The 22,529-nt window shown below is 41.0% G+C and overlaps 1 protein-coding gene across 1 annotated transcript in view; it reads left to right on the top strand.

The window, feature by feature from the left end:
• Nucleotides 1-9,897: 9,897 nt before the first annotated feature.
• ENOX1 (ecto-NOX disulfide-thiol exchanger 1) overlaps nt 9,898-22,529 on the top strand; it is a 239,577-nt gene continuing 226,945 nt past the window's right edge. Inside the window, exon 1 of the mRNA XM_057366309.1 lies at nt 9,898-9,971. The gene's annotated coding sequence lies outside the window, so the exon portion shown is untranslated. The remainder of the gene's footprint in view (nt 9,972-22,529) is intronic.

The raw sequence follows: 22,529 nt of genomic DNA on the forward strand, positions 1-22,529 counted from the left end.
GTAGCAGTTTTTCTAGCCAGAAATAGTCTTGTGGAACCCTCACAAGCACTGCTCATTCCTCTAGTCTGAGCTCAAAAAAGAATATATTTCCATATTGTGGCTTTGCTCTGAGTAGTTTAAGATGGCAATTTTCAACCTCAGTTGTGCTGCTAACCTCTCCCAGCCACAATCACTGTGTGGCCCCAGTCTCRTCACATAACTTCAAATAAATACAAGCATGGAAAATGCTTTTACCCTTGCTAGAAGCATTTTGTGTTTAGAGTCACGGGCCTTGGTTTTAGAGAAGGCAGTTCAGTTCAAAAGACCACTTTCTGCTTTGCATGAAACTGAYACCATCACTGCATAAATTTTGGTGGGCTAAGGACAAGTCTCAATTGCAAGTAACTCTATAACAAACCAGTATCAAAAGAAATCAGAATATGTCTCTTGTGAGAGAGGGCAAAGTTAAGAATAAGAAAGGAAAAAATAAAAACAAGCAAACAGGCAGAAGAGTAAGTTTGTATAACTCATTACCTTTTGACATWTTTAATGCMTTYCCTCCAGGAAATGGAAGAAGTAGAYAATGTTTCTGAACTAGAAGGGACTTGTGGAAAGTYTTGTCCGCATAGTAAATCCATGTTGGCAGAAAAGTATCCAGCAAGCAGTTACTTATCTGAATAATACCTTCAATGTCAACCAGAATTTCTATTTCATGTGCAGCTTTCCCAAATGATTGAATTGATCAGAAACTTTGTTCCAGTGCTTTGAGCACTATTCCTGGTGTAAGAGCCTCCTTCATTCTTTTTCTTTTCCTCCAGTTAGAAAGTAAGAAGAAACACAAGTTTTACTTTTGATTGTTCTTTATGATCAGCTCTTGGTAGGGACTCAAATCATGCTGCTGTTGCCACTGAAAGAAAAAACCCATGGTTATGCAAAGTTCCGTTTTTTATTAGTATAGCTAACATTTGCAGTCCTGATAAAAGCATTCTCCTCAAGGCTGTTGTTTTCTCCAGACTTACTACTGCGACCACGTCTCAGGCCGACTTCATGGTCCTAATGCTATAATGACTCCTTCCTGAGGGAATTACTCACAAAGATGGTAGGTACATCACTATTTTTCCTCCCATGTGTGTGTACGCTTCCCTTCTGGTATCTCATAGAAATTCCTTTGTCCTGTTATTAGTGGCCTCATTTCAAGGTATATGGAAGTTATGGTATTGTGTATTGGAGATGCAGCTTTGCCAAGCAATGATTTTTTTTTTTTTTTTTTTATTTGCAGGATATGATTGGTTTGGATAGCAGCTGCAAATATGTAATTTTTTCGCTAACATTGGATAGATTGGAGTACATATATATATATGTATATATATATACTGTGTTGCAGAAATGCCTCTGTGGTCAATTRGTTAATAGCACTTTTGGCCCTTTTGATGATCTGTTCATGCTGGTGCTGTGAGGTGTCTAATCATGCTACACTGATATTAAGAAAATCTGTGTTTGCATGATACAATTCCCCATTATATTATAATGGACAAATTACTGCTGTTTTCATTCCTGTYAGGATTGGCAGTAATTTACGCTCAGTTGTAGCGCTTTGATGTAAGTTTTCTTAAGGTTATGTGCTTTGAGATATGATGGTGTTCCTGCCTTTCTCCCCTCGTATCTGTGCAGTCTCTCTGCTCTCTGCCTTACCCGTGTGCCTGCTGCTGCTCTGGGCTTGGGTGGCCTGTTTTCATCTCTCTCTTTCAGTGCTATCCTKCTCATAGGAAAAGTCTGTATATTTTGCTCACATTTGGGCACACATTTGTAGGGTTGTTTGTTCTAACTCTGTGCTCTGCTGACCTTTGGATGCTTTCAGCTGGACCTGGCTTGGTGGGAAGTCATAACTGTCCTTCATTCAGACCTGTGAGACCACACCTGAAGTATTGTTTCCTATTTTGGGCTCCCCAGTACAGGAAAGGCATAGATAGATTGAAGCAGGGCCCCTGGAGGACCACCAAGATGCACAGTGAGCTGGAGCAGAGGATGTGTGGAAGAAGTGGAGAGGTCTGGGACTGTTCAGATCAAGGGAAGGTCACTGGGGAATCTCATTGCTGTCTAAGACTCCCCAATGGGAGGGGATACGTGAGTCAGACGATTTTCAAAGGTGCACAATAATGGGAAAAGAAGCAACAGACACAGTTTGGAGCATTTTAAATTCTGACTGTATGTATTTGGAGGGGAAAAAAATCACCACAGGTGTGATCAAAGATTGACACAAATTGTCCAGAGASGCTGTGAAATCTCCAACCCCAAAGATTTTCAAAACTTGGCTAGAGAAACGCGAGCAACCTGCTTTAAGCATGAGGTTGGAGCAGAGGACCCCCCAGGGTCCCTTCCAGTGTAAATTATTCTGTGACAACCTTAACCTCAGAGAGAGAGAGTAGATTGTATGGACAGCTTTGAAGGTCAGGATGAGAAGCTCTGGGAATCAGTCTCCAGAGAAACAATATTTGGGAGGATAGCTAATCATGGAATCATAGAACAGCCCAGACTGGAAGAGACCTTGAAAGATCATCYGCCCAGCATTTTGTGGGAAAAGAAGTCTAGATGAGATTATTTATCACCCTGTCCACTTGCACCTGGAAMCCTCCAGAGACAGGAWTTCTAYCACATCCCTGGGGAGGTTGTTCCATGGTTTATTGTTTTCACAGTAAAACATGTATTTCTTATATTAAGATGAAGCCTCTCCTTGTACAACATTTATCCATTCCCTGTCTCCTTGTGAAGAGAATGCCTCTATTCTCTTTTCAGCCATGCCCTTTGAGTACTGTGATACTGTGAGAGGGCCCCCTGAGCCTTCTCTTCTTCAGGGAGAAGAAAGGCAATGACTGAATTAAATTCCTATCCAACGTTTTATAAACAGTGCCAGTGAAAGAGAGGAGAGCAAGACAGCTTGCAGGAAGGTGAAGGACAGAGACCATAACTCTAGCCAGTTCCTCTTCTATTTTTGGAGAACATGGAGAGGAACTGGGCACAGAATACCACTGCTGACCTGAGGCTTGTCCAGGACTGCTGTKGTTCACTCCYAGCCAGCAACTAAATACCATGCAACTACTCACTCACTCCATCCCCCAATACCCCTCCCTAAGGGGAGGAGAATTGGGACAAAAACTAAAACATGGATTGAGATAAGATTAATATGAATTGAGACATTAATAAAATTAATGTGGATTGAGATAAGAACAGTTTAATAAATTAAGCAAAATAAAAGTGAATATTAATGATAATAATAATGCTGCTGCTAATGATGATAATATTAGTTATAGTAATGAAGAAAAAAAGAGAGAAATATACCCCAAGAGAAACAAGTGATGCCCAATACAGTTGCTCACCACCAGCTGACCAAYGCCCTGCCCGTTTCTGAGCATGATCTTCTGTGGTATGAAATATCCCTTTGGTYGGTTGGGATCATCTGTCCTGGCCATACTCCCTCTCAACTTCTTGCGCCCCTGCTGCCTCACAGAGCACAGGAAYCTGAACAGTCCTTGATTCWGAGTAAGCACTACTTAGCAACARCTRWAACATCAGTGTGTTATYAGCATCATTCACATTCTAATCCCAAAACATAGCACTGTACCAGCTACTAGGAAGAAAATTAACTCTATCCTAGCTGAAACCAGGGTAAGRGCACAGCTAGTGTACAAATGGTGTTGAACACTGTCTGACTCCTGTACCCCTACATGGGGTCAGTAAGCAGGATCCTGAACAAGATGCTCACAGTTAGGCAGGGCTGCCTGTCTTCCTTTTGCTCCCTGCCTCASTGCCTGCCTGCCTTCAGTCCCTGGTAACACCCAGGCTGCTGGCAGCACAGCAAGGAGGCTGGTGAGTATCACTGCATTAGCCTTTGTTAAAGGCAGTTAGCATTGTGTGCTCTGACATGTACCTGCTATTTACTACTTTTCTCTGGATTACATGTTACCGTTTTGGATGGGTGTAAGCCAGTTTCCAAATCCTTCYCTTCCTCTTTCCCTCCCACGTGTTCAAAACGCAGCTGTGTTCAGCAGGTATGAAAGTGCTGACCTGRTAGAGAGCCAGCTGCACTCCCCTATCCCCTTTCTCTCCTGTTTCCCTCGTTCATTTTTCAAACTAAGCGGTTCTGCTCTTTCTGGTGCTCAGAATGGGAACTGTGCTTCTTGGTGCAGAAACTTTCTGCCCTTGCCGTCAGTCACACAAGGAGTTCATGTGCCAGCTGCACCAGGTTAGGAAAAGAATGACTTGTACATGTGCAGTGAGAGCTAGCTAGTCCATAATTCAGTTTTCAAGCATATAATATGTTTTGCTCAAGCAAATAATTAATTCAGTTTACCACTTGAAGTTTGTTATGAGCAGCAGTGTCAGTGAGGCATTGTTCAGCAGCATAAATCCTAGTAAACCTTTATAAATATAAATTTTACTGTGGCATCTTCTGATCAGTAAAACAGGTCTTTTGCTGTCTGGTCAGCTGTCCTCCGTGTCACAGCTGCCTGGGGAAGGGCAAACAAAAGCATTAGACCACCCATGAGAATATTTATCTTCCTTATACAGCAAACRTTCCCCAAATTGCTTTTCATTGATAGCTTCACCCGATGGCCCTCTTCCCAAAACAGATCCTGGACTGAGGAGTCACAGAGGACTCAACAGTACATAGGAATCACCATCTGAATTGCCCTGTGCAGTAAATGTGAGGCTCTGGCTTACACTTTTTGAGTGCTGGTGGAGCTGGAGGTGCGTTGTGAACCCACAAGCTTTGTACTCAGATAGGCAGTAGAAGAACAGACACCTGTCGGGTTCTTAGGGTTCCGAAAGAGGAGCAGCCTCCATACCTGGAGTTGCAGAAATGTGGGTGAAAAAATATGTGGTGAAATGAGGATAATACCTGTTGCAGTGAAAAACTGAACAACAAACAGCATGTGTTGTTTCTGTGCTTTTTAACTGTCATACATGAAAGGCAAGTGGTACCCATCGGGACACCACTGTTCACTATTTTATTGCATTTGGCAAAGCTGAGTATGAAGAAGATGCAGCCTAGGAATATCTGGAAGTTGAGGGAGGCATGAGATTTTTTCCCCCTCTGGAATTTGCCTTTTTTAAGAAAAATAAATAGGACAGACAGAAAGGGGATGTTCCCTTYATTGCCATGATACTGGTGATTTAAGATATACTGGGGTCAAGAGTCTAAACAAAGGGATGTGCTATGATGGGGTGTAATTGTACTGTGTGAATTAAAGGTTGATAGCTAAGGAGCTATCTACAAGTAAGCAACTCTGCAAACCCTCCCGCAGTCCAGGGCATTGAGTGTCCATTAATACTCCAAGCTAAGTGTTGGCTTGGGGGCTGGGAATTATGCTGTTGGAAATGACAGGCTGCCAAGCTGTTCTCACAGATAAAGGGAATTTTTATAGTGAGCCAAGAATTAAACTTTGTGGCCRAGAGTTAAACCTTTTGAACTCGTGTCAAAGAACCCTTTGTAGTTCATATGGTGTTTATGCAGTTGTACTGTTAAAGTATTTTTTGTAAATACATCTGAATGTTGAAATATTATAAATTTCCSTCTTTACATACTGCTCTTGCACTACAAGAAGGTATCATATGCTGTTTTCAAAATGTAAGACTTGAATAACAAATGCTACATTGAGATAATCAACCTCTCTAGACCAGTGGGTCATGGCACTGAAATTGCCTGTTCATGAAAGCTCAAAATTCTTCAGCTTTAGAAGCCCATGGAAGCACATAAATCACTCAAAATAAACCCACAGAGAAATTTCTTTCCCTTTCCCACTGCTGTCCTGCTGTGGGAAAGACCTTTTGCTATTCCTGATTTCCCCCYGGAGTGAAATCACATCCACCACTCAATACAAAATTAATAAAGGTATATAGAGCATGTTGAGCAAACACTGACATATCCCCAATGGTGAATTTACATCCCCCCATTCTGTTTAAAATTAATAAAGGAAGACAAAGCATACAAAACCAGCACAGGAGAGTATAAAACCCCGCATGCAGAGCACGCCAAGGCTTTCCACTGAGGGCGGGCTGCTGCGCTGGGGTAAGCGGCTCTGAGCGTGAGGCAAAGCACTTGGTGGGAATGCAGGTTCCCTTTCCTGGGCAGGTTCAGGAGGGCTCCTGGCACCGTGCTTGGTGGATTTGTCACTTGGGAGTGGGCATTGCCTGAGCTATTTGATGTGTTTGCAACATTTCTGTGACATTCCCTCCTTCCTGCTGGTGATKTGCAGGATAAAAGATGCTGTTACAGTTGGAGTCTTGCTCAGCTGCATCCCACCTTCCACTTGCCTTCTGCCCTTCCCTCTCCCAAAGGCACACTCTGCTGCCATCAGCATGCAGCTGTGGGTCTGTAAATATGTTCTGTGGTCTGCTCAGCCAGCCAAAGGCTTCCCTGGACCAGGGACTGCTGGAGCAGGAAATGACGATGCTACGAATATCTGTGACATTCGTCCTCTTCAGAAAATTGTCTGATTTTAGTATAGAAAATAGGTAAGAGCCGTCAAATACTCCTTGAATCTGCCTGAATGATTGGTCAGTTCTCAGGTACCTCTTTAAGAACTGGGAAACCTGGCATGGAGATCAAATACCAGCAAGATGGGCTCTAGCAATTAGCCTAGAGAAATTAAATATAATCCTTTAGATTCAAAGCAGTCAATAATCTCTTCTTTACTCGTACATACTACATTTGTACCCTTCAGAGCTGTGCCAGCCCCCTCCACARGTGCCAGCCATTGATCCAGCTGATCCAGAAACTTCCCACAACTGATTGTGAACAGYTGGAAACTGTCAGTTTTCAAAATGTTTATGGCCACGCATTTCTGAAGAGATGAGCTGTCTTGTGTGGCATGCTGGCTTCWGGTTAAGCTATATTTTATCTCTCTGATGTTTTGTAGACACCTCTGGTTACCCCCAGGTTTGCAGCGCCAGCTTCTCCCACCAGCTAATGTGTATTTTATGAGCCCAGGGATGATTCGGCAGAAAGAGGAGCCGTGCCAAAAAGAGTTGTTCCTGCTTGTCTTCATCCTTTTCTCTTTCTCTGCACTTGCGGCATCTGAAGGAGGGGAATGCTGTAGCTGTGGCAAGGAAAAGCTGCCCAGACTGCTTTGTGGAGCGATGGCTGTTGTGCAAGGTGTCAACTGTGTGTCGTAGGCTCCTCACCCACCAGCTCCTCATTCTGTTCTAAGAGAAATTACCCCAGCCTGTGGTGGTCTGTTAGAGGTCTGCAAATGGTGTTGGTCGCCACAAAAGCAGCATTAATTTGGGCACTGCCATGCAACGACTCCAGACTGAGATTTTTTCAAGTTTGATGTCCCCAGTGGGATCAAATCAGTCATCAGACATTCCCCTGTGCCCTGTGGGACAGACCCACAGTGTCCTCCATCTGCCAGCACCTCACTGTGCCCTCAGTGGGTACAAGGCCAAGCTGCTAAGCCATGAATTTCAGAAGYGTATTTTGCAAGCAATGCCTTTCAGCCAACTTAAAGGTGAATTGCTCATTTGGATGAGGAGCTGTGTGTTAGGTGGGATGAAGCTGTTGCAAGAAAACATCTTCCTTCCAAGAAAATTCCTTTCTGTAGGCGAGTCTTTAGTCATCTCTGTAACCTTTGTCATCCTCTTCTCCCTGGGSAGTCTACTCTGTGACCTTTGCTATTCTACCAAGGCGCCTCATAAATTATTATTCTTTTAAATGGCACTTAGGCTGTCGTAGTGACTGCTAGCCTTGAAGATTTGCAGTCTACTCTGTAATTTTTAGAGGGAAAAAAATGGTTAAGTGACAGAAGAAATATCGTACTTCACGATAAAACTACTTTTGTGTTTCATTTTCCACTCAAGCCATTCATATCCCTGTCACTAACCTCATTCAGGTCAAGGGCTTGAGGCAGGGAATGGGCATAATATTTTTGGTCAGACTGATGCATCTGAATATTGCAAACATCTGTAATTTTGAAATGGAAATGAACATTGTATTGAATCCTCAGGCAAATATTATCGAGGATAATAGATTACTGAAGTTTGCATTTCTTTTGGCGATTCAGACCAAGGTTCCGTTGGCTGGTTATTCCAGATATTAATGAACCTGTTTACACAAAGGGAGCTGCTCCTTATGGCTGCAAATTAGATCCTGGATTCTGCAAACTTCATAGGAAAATCTGTGGGCCAAGTAGTTGAGGTAATAATGAAAAAATTAATCAGGCACATATTAAACATAAAGCATGGAAGAAAACATCTGCAGCACTCAGTGGACGTCTGGGTAACATGCTTGCAGTGCTGTTTTGCCAGCTTACATCTGGAGTGGYTCATGAGAAGAGAACAGATGCTAGTGTGAAATAGGTCATCATAGCAGCAGGGCATCAGAACAGAGGCATTTCTTTTTTTTTCTTGCAGTAACAGCTATTTCTTTTTATTCACACCAATTATGAAAATGTTAGCCAAGTCTGAAAAGTGAATGCATGTATTGTGACAAGCCAGTACTCTTAAAGGGTGTCAAGGTAAAAAAATAACCTAACGAAGAGGCTTCAGAGCAGCAGCCCTTTTCCATTACACACTGAGTATTAACAGACAGAGTGATTATTTTTTGTTATGGTTTTTTTTCCCCACGCTTTATTTTTGTATTTAGTAGACATGTTACTAAATGCCTTCTTGGTGGCAAATGCCCAGGAGGGAAGATGCTAATTCAGGGGAGTTTCATCAGTCATTTCAAAGGAGAGGTCACAGAGATAAGAAAAATGAGTAGTACACAGTATGTGAAGCAGTGACATTCAATGAGCCCTTGTCACCAGCACCATTARCATGGAGGCCTGCTGTTACGTTTCAGTGCTTTATGTGCTTTTTTTGACCAGGCAGGGAGCCTTCGGAGCACTGTAGCAGTTAATACTGTACAAGTTATTGTTTCTTTCTTGAATGCTTTATATTTTTAGTACCATTTAGATTTTTCCCTGCCCCCTTGTGCATCTAAATTTTAAAGAGAATCAAAGAATGCATAATTTATATCTGTCCCAGAGGTAATGGAGTGACTCAATGATATCCRTGAAGGAGATGATTTTAAATTCCATGTCTTATGCAAGAGGTGATATTTATATAAAAAGTGCAAAAATTTGCCTCAGGGATATCTAGATAATTATGCTTACAACAATGGGTGTGGATTCTGTGGGGGAGTATCTCAGAAAGCTTTAGAGTCTTGTCACTGTCCCTTATGTGTCACGGTATCATGATTGTCGTGGCTGAAGACTTACCAACTGAAAGATCTGAGGCAATATGACTTGTATTTTGACTTGGGATAGCACTTGCAGGAGGTGTGAAAAGACATGTTTGCTTTGACYCTGTTGAAGAATTCATGCAAGATGTGAGGCATTTGTTTACTGCTGAAATTMTTCCTTTCATTTAAAGCAAAAACAATAGTTCATTGATGTTGAGCAGAATCCATCAGCACATGCTTTGTCACGCAGCACAATTCCACTGGACTATTTCTACTCKGCCAAAAGCCTAGAAGTGCCATGGCTAGAAATAAATGTCTGGCACTTTGATATGCTATATGTTTGAAAATGCACTTTAAGGTCTGTATTACAGACAGTTCAAAGGGAATATAAATTGGTGCAGTATTCTCTCTTTTGTTTCTAATCCAGTCCCACATATTCATTTTATTTTCACCCTGACTGTTTTCAATAACATATMTTTAAAAACAACTTGCTACTTTGCATTTTCTTTAACTTGGACTTCACTATATTTATATAATTGTTATGATCTAGCTGCTCCTGTAGTTTAAAATGTTTAACATCCTCTAAACCAATTCTACACTGACTTTTAGCATTGCGTATCCAAGGAGACAGCTGATCTTATTTGCTTTTCCTTTGGAAACTTCCTAGTTTTAATGCTTTTTCCACTTCTTGCAGGATTGGCCATGAGAATTYGTAACGTTCCTTTGGAAATACTGTGATGGGGCCATTGAGAACTTACCTTCCAGTGTACAGGTCTGTAAAGTGTTTTGCATTTTGACTGTTTGTCATGGTTTAGGAATGATATTCTCCAATTTAGTGTTCCCACTGAAACCATTCCAAACTATAGGCTGCTCATTCCCTCCCCTCTCCCATAGTGCACTGGAGAGGAGAATTGGAGTCACAAAAGGAAAAGGTCATGGACTGARATAAGARCAATTTACTGGAAACAGCAATGAGATAAAAAAGAAATGAACAGTAATAGCAACAATACTAATGAGAGGGTGTGTAAGAGAAAGAATTCTTATTGCTGACCCTATGGAAACCCCTGACAATATACGAYCATTCCCTCTGCCACACTACCCCARTCCAGAAGCGAGCKCTTCCARCTGTCCTCAGAAGATGRTCTAGGTGGTATAGAATAACCACTATTCTGTACTAGCTGTACCCCACTCCTGGCTACTGCAAAAATTAACCCTGCCCTCAACAGAACCAGGACAGTATTTCAGCATRTAGACCCCTGTGCTGACTTGTCTTTTTTATCTTGAATGCATGCAAACCAAATCTAATTTTATTCTGGAGAAYRRGGGTGTGAAAAATTATTTTTGCTTSTTGCCATATACTTAGGATATAACTCTATTCTGTTACTGTTGTACAGATGTAGAGTAACCCATTCATCTTTCCTTCTATGTGAATGATTGCAGTTTGTAGAGTTGAACTGCAGAAAGGAATTGGGCCTGTATGTCATTTTCTGCTCACTGCTATGCCTTTCAGTATGTTTTGGTGCTGCATTACCCTAAGAGGCCCTGCAATCGATTGCTTCCACCCAGGTTGCTCATGTGTGAGCAGCTAACCCCAGCTATAGCTGTGCATGTTTTCAGAAGCACACTTTGCAAAGGGTCAGCAGAACTGCTGAGGCTTTTGGGTCAGGAATAGCTCAGGTTCATGGAAAGTTTAAGAAAATGAAAAAAAGAAGTTTCTATTTAAGAGACTGTAAAAAGAGCATAATAATAATAATGGCTTGAGTCCTGTAGTGTCAGCATGGCAAGGAGCGGTGAGAAGCCTGTAGCTAATGCTATGTCCTTGTCAGCTGAAATGATAGTGTGGCCAGCGATCACTCTGATTTAGAGGGTAGAAAACACTCCCCTGCATTTCAATATGTTTTTCTATGCAGCTGTATAACAGAGAAAAATTTGATTTCTTACCCCTTTCAAAGCTAGTACTGAACAGCATTTTTATAGAAATCTGCTAAGAAAAACCTATGGGAATCAACTTTTCCATCTTGKTGGTCATATCCCACTACTGGTCACACTCACGGTCTGTAGGAATTGTATGCCCTAAGTAATAATTTAAAAAAAAAAATGTTCATTTTGGAATATGCTGCATTTCATGTGCTTGGCTTACCTTGGAGTAGTCTGCATGTTACTGCTTTCCTTGTTGCCTCTGTAGTCATGTATTGTTTTCTTAGTCTGTAGGAATTCTGCAGGGAAAGTGGCCTGTAAACCTTAAACAAAATCAGATGGATTTAGGGGGTGGGAGRTATCCAAAAACAACTTTTAATTTGGGCTTGGAAATGATTATGATTTGATAATACCTTTAAAGCCAACACGACTCCAAGATGCTTTAGAAGCTCTTTGAACCTAGATGTAAACCTCACACAAGGCTGCAGCTTCTGTAATGGGTGAAAGCCCTRTGTCAGACTGGTTGAGATACTGCAGATACAAATCTGATAGTGGTGCCTTGGGGCTGTGTTGAGTGAAAACTCTGTGTTCCAAAATAAGTAGTTTTTCAGTGTAATTGAACAACTGTTGAATGATCTGTGTCATTTTAAGGCTTTGACTGCACTGCTTCTTTCTTTAATGATGATATCCCTTCAGGCAAAATTTGTGGTTTTCTTTGGCAGGSGGTGGGGAGAAAGAAGTGCAAAACACCGGAAGACATTTAGGATAAAGGGAGAAAACTAGTTGCAGTGCTGGCATTTGGGTACTTAACTTTACTAGTAGCAACAGCAGCTTTATAAAATCTGCCTTTCCAGACCTGTCTGTGAGTGTTGTTTGAATCACAGCTCACCAAGCTGCAAGTTACTGGCTAAAATTGCCAAAACAAAATGAAATTGGGCCTGTGTCTTAATAATTTGATACAAATGTTATCAACAACTGCCATGTGAAGAAGTTTTAGGCAAGACATTTGTCTAAAACACAATCTAAAAGCTTCCTTGTTCACAAGTTCTAATTCTTGAAAAATTGTGATGTACATACAAATTAGTCTTGTGCCATTTAAAAAGAGGATAAATACAATATTAATTTGATGTATGSACACATATATGATGTATGTATATTAAGTGGCATAAAGTAGTTTGGATATAAGTGCTGTGCCTTCATTATAATGCAGAAGCAAAGGAAAACCAATTGAACTAAAAGGCAAGACAATTCTACTGAAAAGGAGGTGGAAGGTGTAATTTCCCCTTGGAAAGTATTGCCCTGGGGTATTGTCAAAAGGTATTGCAAGAAATAGTTATTTACTTCAACAAGAATGCCATCACAGATATATTTTTCATATTATACATGTAAAAAGCAGTTACAGCTGTTGCACAGAAGTTGCCTGATGAAAAGCTGAACTCACCAATCCCCAGCCTGGGGTTTGGGTGAAGTTTCTTCTACAGCTGGGAAAGTATCTCTTGTGCCACTTCTCTGCAGTGTCTGGTATTGACATTGAAAGGAAACAGGATAGTGATCTAGCCAAATAATTAGTTTAACCAGGGTCAGCTTTTTCCATTTATCCCATGTCTTTCACTGCAAATTGCAAGTATTTTTTTCCATTTATAAGTATCTCCTCTTGTTCTTAATCTCTTGGCTATTTCCTGCATATGATCCCTCAACCCATTCTCCAGAGAGGCCTCTTTTTTCCTGAGATCTTTATTACTTGTTTTTGCTTTGTTGGAGTTTTATTAATTTATTGCTCAAGTTTCTGTTGTTTTTTTTCTGTTGGTGTCACTAAATGCCTTTTGGAGTGTCCTCAAACCTTTGCCCTATGGTAAAAGGAAAATGTTGAAAACAGTTCATGGCCACCCCATGGGATGAGAAGCCTCCAACTCCTGGGGCTGATCTCCTCTGCCCTGTCCTGTTACAACCTCCCAGGCACATGGTCAGCCTGGGGGAGTTACATGGGTGGAAGCYCTGTTGTCTTGCTGCTTCTCCAGTGAAGAAATCACAATTGGCAAAACTCCAATCTGTCAAAAAAACTAGGAGGGAAAGGAAGAAAGGAGAGGAAGAGTCTAGGAAGGACACTTTTCCACCCTAGCACCTGATCATGGCAGCTGTACCTTTGATCTCCGTACCAGTGCTGCACATGGACTGGCTGCTATCTTACATACAAATTCCTACCTTAAAGCCATGCTGCCAGAATGGCTAAACCCTCCTTGCCACCAGGCTTTGCTCAGGGCTCAGCTGTCCCACCAGAGGCTCCAGTGGAGGTCTGCAAAGAGAAAGCAGAGGGAGCTGATGCACAAACCAGAACTGTGGAGAAGCATGGTTATGTTTGTGCACCTTATATGTAAATTACCTGGCTACAAAAAGGCAGGAAGGAAAGGGGATGTTACTACCTGGAAATATGTCATGTGTATTTGATGCATATATTTGAATTATTGAAGAGATGGAAGCGAAATAGTTTGGTAGCTGGAGAAAATCTGTAAGCTACATGCTTGAAGGATATATGAGAGGATAAAATGGGAAGGTGGGGGAAGTAAATCTCACAAAGCCAGTGTGGAGGGACAGTTGTATTTTATTAGAACAGAAATCCAAACAAGACTGTGATTTTGTAAAGACTGTTGTGTCCAAATCATGAGTCTTAYGTGCAAGCTAATTATAAAAACAACAAAGCTGGTGCAAAGACTCAAGCACAGGTCTTATAAGAAGCAACTGTGGGAGCTGGGGTTGTTTAGTATTAAAAAAAAGGAGGCTCAGGGGAGACCTTATCACTATCTACAACTGAAAGGAGGCTGTAGTGAGGYGGGAATCAGTCTCTTCTCCCATGTAACAAGYGGTAGGGTGAGAGGAAACGGCCTCAAGTTGCACYAGGGAAGGTTTTGGATATTAGGGAAAATTTCTTCACAGAAAGGATTGTCCAGCATTGGAACAGGCTGTCCAGGTAGGTGGTAGAATCATCATTCCGGTAAGTTTCCAAAAAACATGGGGATGTGGCACTTAGGAACATGGTTTAATGGTGAACGTAGCCATGCTAGGTTAACARTTGGACTCAATGATTTTGGAGGTCTTTTCCAACCTTAACAATTCAATGATTTTATATGCATTTGTTGTTTTTATTTTTGAATGGTGGCTCAAAGGGTCTGCGACCATCCAGCTCTTATTTTTTGTTGCCCACAGCAAGATTCGGAGCAAGTTATTATTATTAGAAAATCTAAAATGGGAGTTTGCTCACCTGTATAAGAGCTGTGGCCAGAGGTACTGCAAGAGACTGAAATTCATGTGGATGCAGGGAAAACAAACCAACAACCAACCCAGACAGCAGATTGACCTTCCWCTGTCTTTGATGTTTTGAGTTCTTTTCAAGGTATTTCTAGGAATGGTCACTTCCTCTGCTAAGGGAACAGTCCAGAAACATCCTTAAATATGTCCCTGTTGTTTAATGATAGTTACTTCCTAGAAGAATGGGAAGCCAGTTGAGAGACTCCTGCAAACTRTGCAAAGTTTTCATAGGCTCAGATTAGGAGTAAGGCTCTTTACTTGCCTCACTAGAGTGCCTTCATCTTCTGCTTCAAAGTGGCACTTAGATGACAATCTTTGCTGATCTTAATTCCTGGGGCAAAACATAAAAAGAAGGAAGATCTTTAATGTCAGTGCTCAAGAACACCTTGAGGACACCAAAGATAATTTGGCTATTTGCCTTCATTGCTAGCAAGAGCAGAATTGTCTAGGTAATCAGTGAGAGCTGTTTATCTAATCTTCCAGTGAGGAATATTTCAGTGCCACCTCATGTAGTCTATTAAAGAGCTACACAACACTTGGGTATTTCTAAAATCCAGAACATGCTCTGTTTGCTCCATAGAAAGCTATTTGGTGTCTTATTTATAATGAAGCTAGGGAACAGTTGARCATAACTTTGTTTTTGGTAACCTTTCAAATATTAGAAGGAAAAATGAGTTTACATTACACCTGATTTAAACTGTTCATCTATTTTTCAGAATAAGCATTTACAGATATTGTAGGTCATCCCAAATACTTCTCTCCTGTGTCCATCCCATTCACCTGTATCCTTCCATGTATTGCTAACTTCTTGGCACAAGTGCCAGTGTTAAGAAGCTGAATAGAGTCAATATGAAGTTCAGCTGATACAAATTATGTAAAATAGGYCCAGAATTTAAAAAGTTCAATAATTAATTATGGACACCCTCAWTTAGAATGACCCCAGTCCATATTGTGCCTCAGCTGTGTGTAASTGGAGTCACTGCTAGTGCCTTCTCTCTCTTCCATGAGTTAAACCCTCTTAGTATGATGCTGGGTAATGAATTACACTGTTGGATAAGCACTAAGAGTGCAACTGATGGCTCTCAGCATATGGATAATGGCACATCTTGCACCTTTTCAATGCCCACATTCTGCCTGCACAGAGATAGCTCAAGAGTAGATGAGGTGAAATGGTGGCCATAGCACATTTCAGAAACAATAATTGACCATTAGGTCCCTTTAAAGGAAAGACAGCAAAAAACTGCTATTTTTTTATGCCTAAGGCCCTCAGAAGAATCAATCACATGTCATGAATAATAATAGGAGAGGSAGGACAGCTGCTCAACTGAACATCATCAGTATTGACAGCTTCCAGGAGGAGCAAGCCCCTTGACCAAAGCAGGTGTCACAATAAGATAAAAGTCATAAGGTACAGCTCCAGTGAGAGTCTGTAGCCATAAACACAAAGATATGAATTGATTTCACTTCTGAAAGGCAGTTAAAACAAGTCCAGCTGAGAGGAGAAATCTGCTGTCACCACTGCTGTTCAAGTCTCCAGAAACAGCAGTGAAACTTGAAGAGGTAGTACTTAAAGAACAAGAACTGTTCAGATGACCAAGCACCAACCAAAATAAACAGCTGAAACCAATTCTTTTTTTTTCACCACAGTCCAGCACAACATTGGCAAGCTTATGTCCTTTTCTCCTTCTTTTTAGCTAAAATGTGAAGAAAGGCTACCTCTTCAAATAATAAACACTAAAGAATTTTTTTTTATTAGTTTACATGATAGAAAAACATAGAATCATAGAATCATGTAGATTGAAAAAGACTTTTAAGATCATAAAGTCCAACCCAGCACTGCCGAATCCACCATTAAACCACATCCCTAAGTGCCACATCTATACATATTTTAAGTACCTCCAGGGATGGTGACTCCACTGCTTTCCCTGGGCAACCTAYTCCTATTCTTGACAGCTCTTCCAATGAAGAAATTTTCCCTAATATCCAGCTTAAACTTCCCCTGGTGGAACTTGGGGTCATTTCTCTTGTCCTGTTGCTTGTTAGGTGGGAGAAGAGGTTGACCCCAACCTCCTTTCATGAGGTTGTTGAGAGCAATAAAATCCTCCTGAGCCTCCTCTTTTCCAGGCTTAACAACTTTAGCTCCCTCCACCATTCCTCACAAGACTTGTGCTCCAGAACCTTCAYTGGTTCAGACCTTGCTTTACTCTGGATATGCTCCAGCACATGAGGGGTCTGGAACTGAASSCAGCACTYGAGCTGTGGCCTCAACAATGCTGAGCAGGGGGACACTCACACCCTTAGTCCTGCTGGCCATATAATTTCTGAATGATGGTGGATTTGATCCTGCAATTAATATATTCACAATGCCATCAGCATTAGAAGCTGCCTGTGATAAGTATTCAGCTCCTTTTTGTCAGCCTTGTAAAAACTCTAACACCAGCTTAATTTAGGACCTAGCTTTGTTCATCCTCAGAACTCAAAGCTGAGAAAATTCAAATCAATATCACAAGTAATAGGAACCCTTGATTTTATTAAACTTYCTGCCTTCTTTCTAGGCTGACTTACAGTGCATTTAACACTTCTGGGATTGAAAGTCCCAAGATATACTGCTCCAGAATGACTCAGGTTTTTAGGGTCAATTATCACTCCAGGAAAGGGAAGTACAGAGAAAGTGACTACCAGATGCCAGAAGTTAAAAACCCAACCAGAATAAAAAAGCATAACTTAGAGGAAACCACATCATCTTTAATATGGTTGGTTGACTACATGGAAGAAATGACCCAAACATGGCTGTAAGCAACCATCTAGGAAAGAATGGGTTCCTACTTCATGTCATTGATCCCACATTCAGAAAAAAAAACCAAAAACAAACAAAAAACCCCAAAAGACAAATGAATATTGTGTTCAAGAAATGTTATGAGAATCTGAGAAAAGCTTGACCAGCTTTGCTCAAACAGCAGAAATGAAAGTAGGAAGATGAAAGAATATCTTGGGTCAAACTACTCTTTAACTTTGAGCCATCAGAACACTATTAAAAATTAACCARGGAAAAGGTGATACATTCTATTGCTCAAAATATCCTAGAACCAAAAAAAAAAAAAAATATTCTTCATCTAAGTAGCCGCAGGTTTTTTCCTATAACTCTTCTAGAAAATTAGRAAGTAGCTTGAGGGTCCTGCAGCTGGGTCGATTGTACTGACACTTCCCATTAGAGCTGTGGCTGATGCATTTCTGAGGGCCTCCACTGATGGAGMTTCTCTGAACAATTCATTCCAATGCCTAATTTCCCTTCCCATTAGAAAAAAGAAAATTTTCTTWATATGTGAGTTACTTCTCTCCTACCTGTAGTGAACAGGAATAGGATATTCCCTTTGTTCTTGCAAACATATTTGAAATTTTCAGTGTCTTTTGTYATGTTTCCCCAAGTTTTGTCTTTGCATTAATCAACAGCATTGTTCCTTCAATTTTTTGTCATGTTTTGTGGAGTACTCATTGTCAGTCAATCACATCCTCCTTAAAAATACTTCACCTAAGGTTATGGTTGAAGTCTTTCCAGAATGAAGTAATAAAAGAGAATTCCCTCATGTGTCTTGTGGTTAACGTTCTCCTTTATATTTTCAATCTGATATTTATATATATGGCTCCGTTGAAGCTTGTGATCTACTGGATAACCTCAGCTCTTGCATAGCAAGAGAAGCCTGTTTGGTTATTTCCTGCTGAGTGTTTGCTAAGTTAACTGGTTTCTGACCTCGCCTCTCAAAGTTAATTGCCAGCAGCTCTAAGATTTTCTCAGTCAGTGATCTATGTAGTCTAGGGTGAAATTCATAAGACCTAGACAATTTGAAAAACTTTAACTTATCTCAGTCCTCTCTAATCTATTTTTTTCCCATTATGAGCTGAATTGCTATTCCTTTGTCTTTAGGGTTAACTGTCGTGTCTTTCTGATCACCACTGATCCTACAAATAGCTTTTTCTTCTGATGTGTGGCAAACCAGCTCTCTTCTCACTCTTGCTAACAGTGGTTTCTTACTATTGCACTGAGTGGTTTTTAAGGAAGTTTTCCTATCTTTATAGCCCCCAACAAAAGTAGACAGGAATGTTACACAGACCAGATGAAGGGCTTTGAAAGACAGAGCACAATTTTCATAAATGGGACTTCACAGGGGCTCAGACTTACAAGAGCAGTTGAAGGCAGTTACGACAGTACTTGACAGGTAGCACACAGATGTCCCTGTTCTCACAGCCTCAGAGAAAACCTGGCTTGATCTAATTGAAACAAGAACCAGCACCAAACAGAATAAAAGAAAACATTTCAGAGGGACCAAGGATCTTGAAAGCAAGGGTCAAATATTAATTCTAGGAGAGGGCTGAGTCTGAAATATGGTACCCTGTTTGTAAAATTCAGTGATGTTTGTTAAGCTTAAAGGAAACTTAAATGCTTCATAATGCCATTGGTTAATGTTTTAGGGTAATTCATTTTAGTTAATTCATTTTAGTTAATCATGATGTTCTATACTGTCACTCCATGAAAACTGAGCGTTCCTCTCTTCACCCACTTCTTTTACTCTTTTGATAATGAGGAAACAAGGGGAGAAGGGAGAGGAGATGATTACAGAGGAACAGATTAAAGCCATAGTTTATTCTGCAATGAGTTCTTACACCATTGCCCAATATTCCTTTATTTTTTACGGATTTTTTTTTTGAGTCATGTATGAGCTATTCAGCGATGTTTCTGAAATCCTGGCCAAAGTCCTGCAGACCAGCTCCTGTCAGGTTCTTGTGTCTGTCACACATGAGTGAGATCAATCAAATGCACTATCTGTTCCCAATGAAGTGTAGATATACAGAGAGAAGTGGTTGTTCTCTTGTTCTGGGGCATGAAGCAATTTGAGCTCTGATCTTCCTATAATCCTTCCAGGAGCACTACCTTTTAATGCTACAAGCCTTTGCCTCCAGATTTTGTAATGATCACGCCTGCAATCCTTCTACCATTAAAGCATCTTTGATTTTTCCATGTCTGTAGCTCTTTCTGTAGGTTAAAGTGGGTGGGGGTTTCTGTGTAGGAAGTTTGTCTCTGTCAAGAGCCATCATCAGCAGACAACTTGCAGTGCCACGAATGGGCTTTCAGAAAAAAAAGTCCGTGTTCGATAGCCAAATGCAATATAGTATTTTAACATCTTAATGCTATAAAAACCTCCACAAGTCTACATGGATATCCTTCATGACATTTTATTTCTTTAGAGATGTTTCATTGCTCATGCTGAGGATTCATTTGATTGCTGACAGTCTCACCACTGGATGCAGGATGTGCTTAAGACTGTTGAGCCTAAGTGAAAGTACAGGATTTTAACTTAGCAGCCTGTGGCTGGTTCAGAAGCTTTTCCTCACTTCCTTAGTTCTCCTTTCATACTCCCTTTGGCAGAATTTCCCCCAAAATTGAAATTCTTGTTTTATACTTCAGTCTATCAGGATTCAGGTGCTCGTGAGAGTCCATAGACCTATAGCTGGGGGTTTGCACCTACACACTGGAGGAGTTCCCTCTGTCCGTTTTCCAAGCCAACCAGAAGCTGTGCAGCACAGTTAGCATGATGCTGAGTACAAGCTAATAAATTGCCATGATTGGCAGTGTTGATTAGTGCTGACTCAGCGCAGTTAACTTGGCCTCTGCACTGACAGAGGGTCAGTGACTCCCAGTTGTCTCCAACCCAGAGCAGAACAACCCTCAGTTCACTCAGCAGGCTGGGGTCATCACGCACACCATGCAGGCACCTGCCATGGCAGACTTTGCACAATATTTAAAGCACCACAGACCCCTGGAAACAAAGTCCTCTGTGAGCAGAGAAGAAGCCTCCTTTAATGGATTAATGTGCCCTGTCCCTTAAAAGTCCCACCTGAGTTTCGTGGCTGCCCCTCCCGTCCCCGCAGGCGAGGGGCAGCCCGTGCTGTGAAGGACAGCGGTGCCAGCTGCAGCTCTGCCCACAGCTACCCATTGGCATTCCTGGGCACAGCTCAGGCTGSCTGCTCTGCTCTGCCTCCCTCTCCAGGCAGCAATTTGGGTGCAGCTTCACTGTCCGGCTGCTGGTTTTCATTAAACCTCCTGTAATGAAATTACCTCTTGTGACTTCTCTCACTTCTCTCCAACTTTTGTGCTGGCTTCAAAGTGGGTTCAGATTTGCTACTGCCCCTGTTCTGCCAGGAAAGGTGTAATAGATGGACAGGCGGAGGTTCGGTTAAAAATAACCACAGTGAGGGAGAATCAGGCTCACTCTTTGTGCTTACGCTGCATTTTTATATTATTTTGATACTGTATTACACAGATGTGATCTGGGAGCATACTGCCTTCAAGCTCTCATTTCCACACTCATCACCAGAGGTTGCCCTCCCTTTGGCAGAGCTTAAAGGCTCAGCAGGTTCTTTGTAAGTGGGATCTGAGAAATGGATCCATGTTAAAAAAACCATTTWAAAAAATTAATTTTCCTTTTTAAATGACCCTAGTATGGTTTTGGRTATGGCCAGGCAAGTGATTGAACTGGGGCAGCTGAGGGGATGTGGAGAGGGGGATATGGGTCAGGAACAAGGCCCTGTGCTACTCTCCAACATTGAAAACTTTATATCCTTCAGTGCAGTGCTGTAATCAGAGACAAATCCCTCTCTTTAGTCCCCTTATTTCTATGTGTTTTGTCTACACAGTTTGGTAGCTTATAGGAGCCTGTCCCAGGAAAGAAACTGAATAACAAAAAAAAAAGAATTTATAAACTGATGGAAACATTTTTACTAGAATATTGAGAAATTTGTATTTTCTTTATGTCATTCTGTATTTGTGACATTGCAGCTTTCATGACTGCATGATCTCCCCAGTACTTTGTTGTTCATAATCTTTGTTCAGTATGGGAGATTATGAAAAATTTTCACTTTTGGACTTTTAAGAGGTGAGATAAAGAATAAAAAAATTTGATCTCAGTAAGATTTAACTGTGTCACAGCCTGTACCTGAATCAATTACTTTGGGTATCAATGGTATGACAAAATATTCGAGGCCACTTGGGCTTGGCTGTAGAAAATGACTAATATAGTGAGGAGCATAAGTGCTTTGCCTTCATGTTTGTTTTGTTTTCCTTGGTGGAAAGAGCTGACTGATGTGATGGGAGCATTTTGTCCCTGGGATTATTACTAGCTTCTTAATCAAGGAAATCTGAATAATTTGACTACGTTGCCAACTCTTCTGTAGCTGGGACAGGTTATAGATTGGACAAGGTTTGAAACGACCCTTCTTTTCAAAGCATTGTTTGGTGAAGAAGCAAAGAGCCATTACCACTTTAAGAGAATCTGTCACTTTGTCCTCTAGAAGAAAGGCAACAACAATCTTTTCCAATAATGCACCCGTTATCTCCCTCCTGGAATTTATCAGGCAAGAAACATATTGATCCAATTTGCAGGTTGCAGCCTGTAGTTCTCTAAACATGTCCAAACCCCTGGCACATGATGCCCAGAACTTCATCTGAATTTAGTTTGTAGACRTGTATCTCCCCCTGCTTTCTCCCTTGTGGATTGCTGTTCTCTTCTTACCCAAGCAAAAGTAGGAGAAAAATTCCTTTGTTTTAGCTAATTAATTTTAACTCTATTCTTTAGGAAATTCTCTCACAATGTTTTTCTCCATGGTTTCTCACCAGTTGTGAATTTGGAGCAAAAAATAGTGTGTGGAAGTTCTATATCCAAGCAAAATATGCTTAATTAGAGTTAAATAAAAAAGCCTAGAAACTTCTTTTCTTTTTATTATCTATAAAATGTTGTCATTTCTTAATGGAGACAGTATTTTGTTTACACAGAACTGGCACTTCACTTTTAATCTCTGGGCCTGTTCTTTAGGTTTGCTTTTTAAGATAACAGACACATTATACTTCCCAGAAAACCCTGTTGTAATGATTCACTGTGCTTTACCCATCATTATCAAACAAAAATGAATGTGAAATCATTCATTTTCTGATCGATTTAGAGTGTGACAGATAAATCTTCCTTGTTTGTTAGAAACCACTTACAGAGGCTACTATGGCAACAAAATTAATGACAAAGAAGGAAGCTGTTAATTAATTGTTCAGGCTGACTAGAATAAG

Source organism: Malurus melanocephalus, unplaced genomic scaffold, assembly GCF_030028575.1.
Source record: "Malurus melanocephalus ecotype Western Australia unplaced genomic scaffold, MMel_1.1 scaffold_63, whole genome shotgun sequence".
Classification (NCBI taxonomy): domain Eukaryota; kingdom Metazoa; phylum Chordata; class Aves; order Passeriformes; family Maluridae; genus Malurus; species Malurus melanocephalus.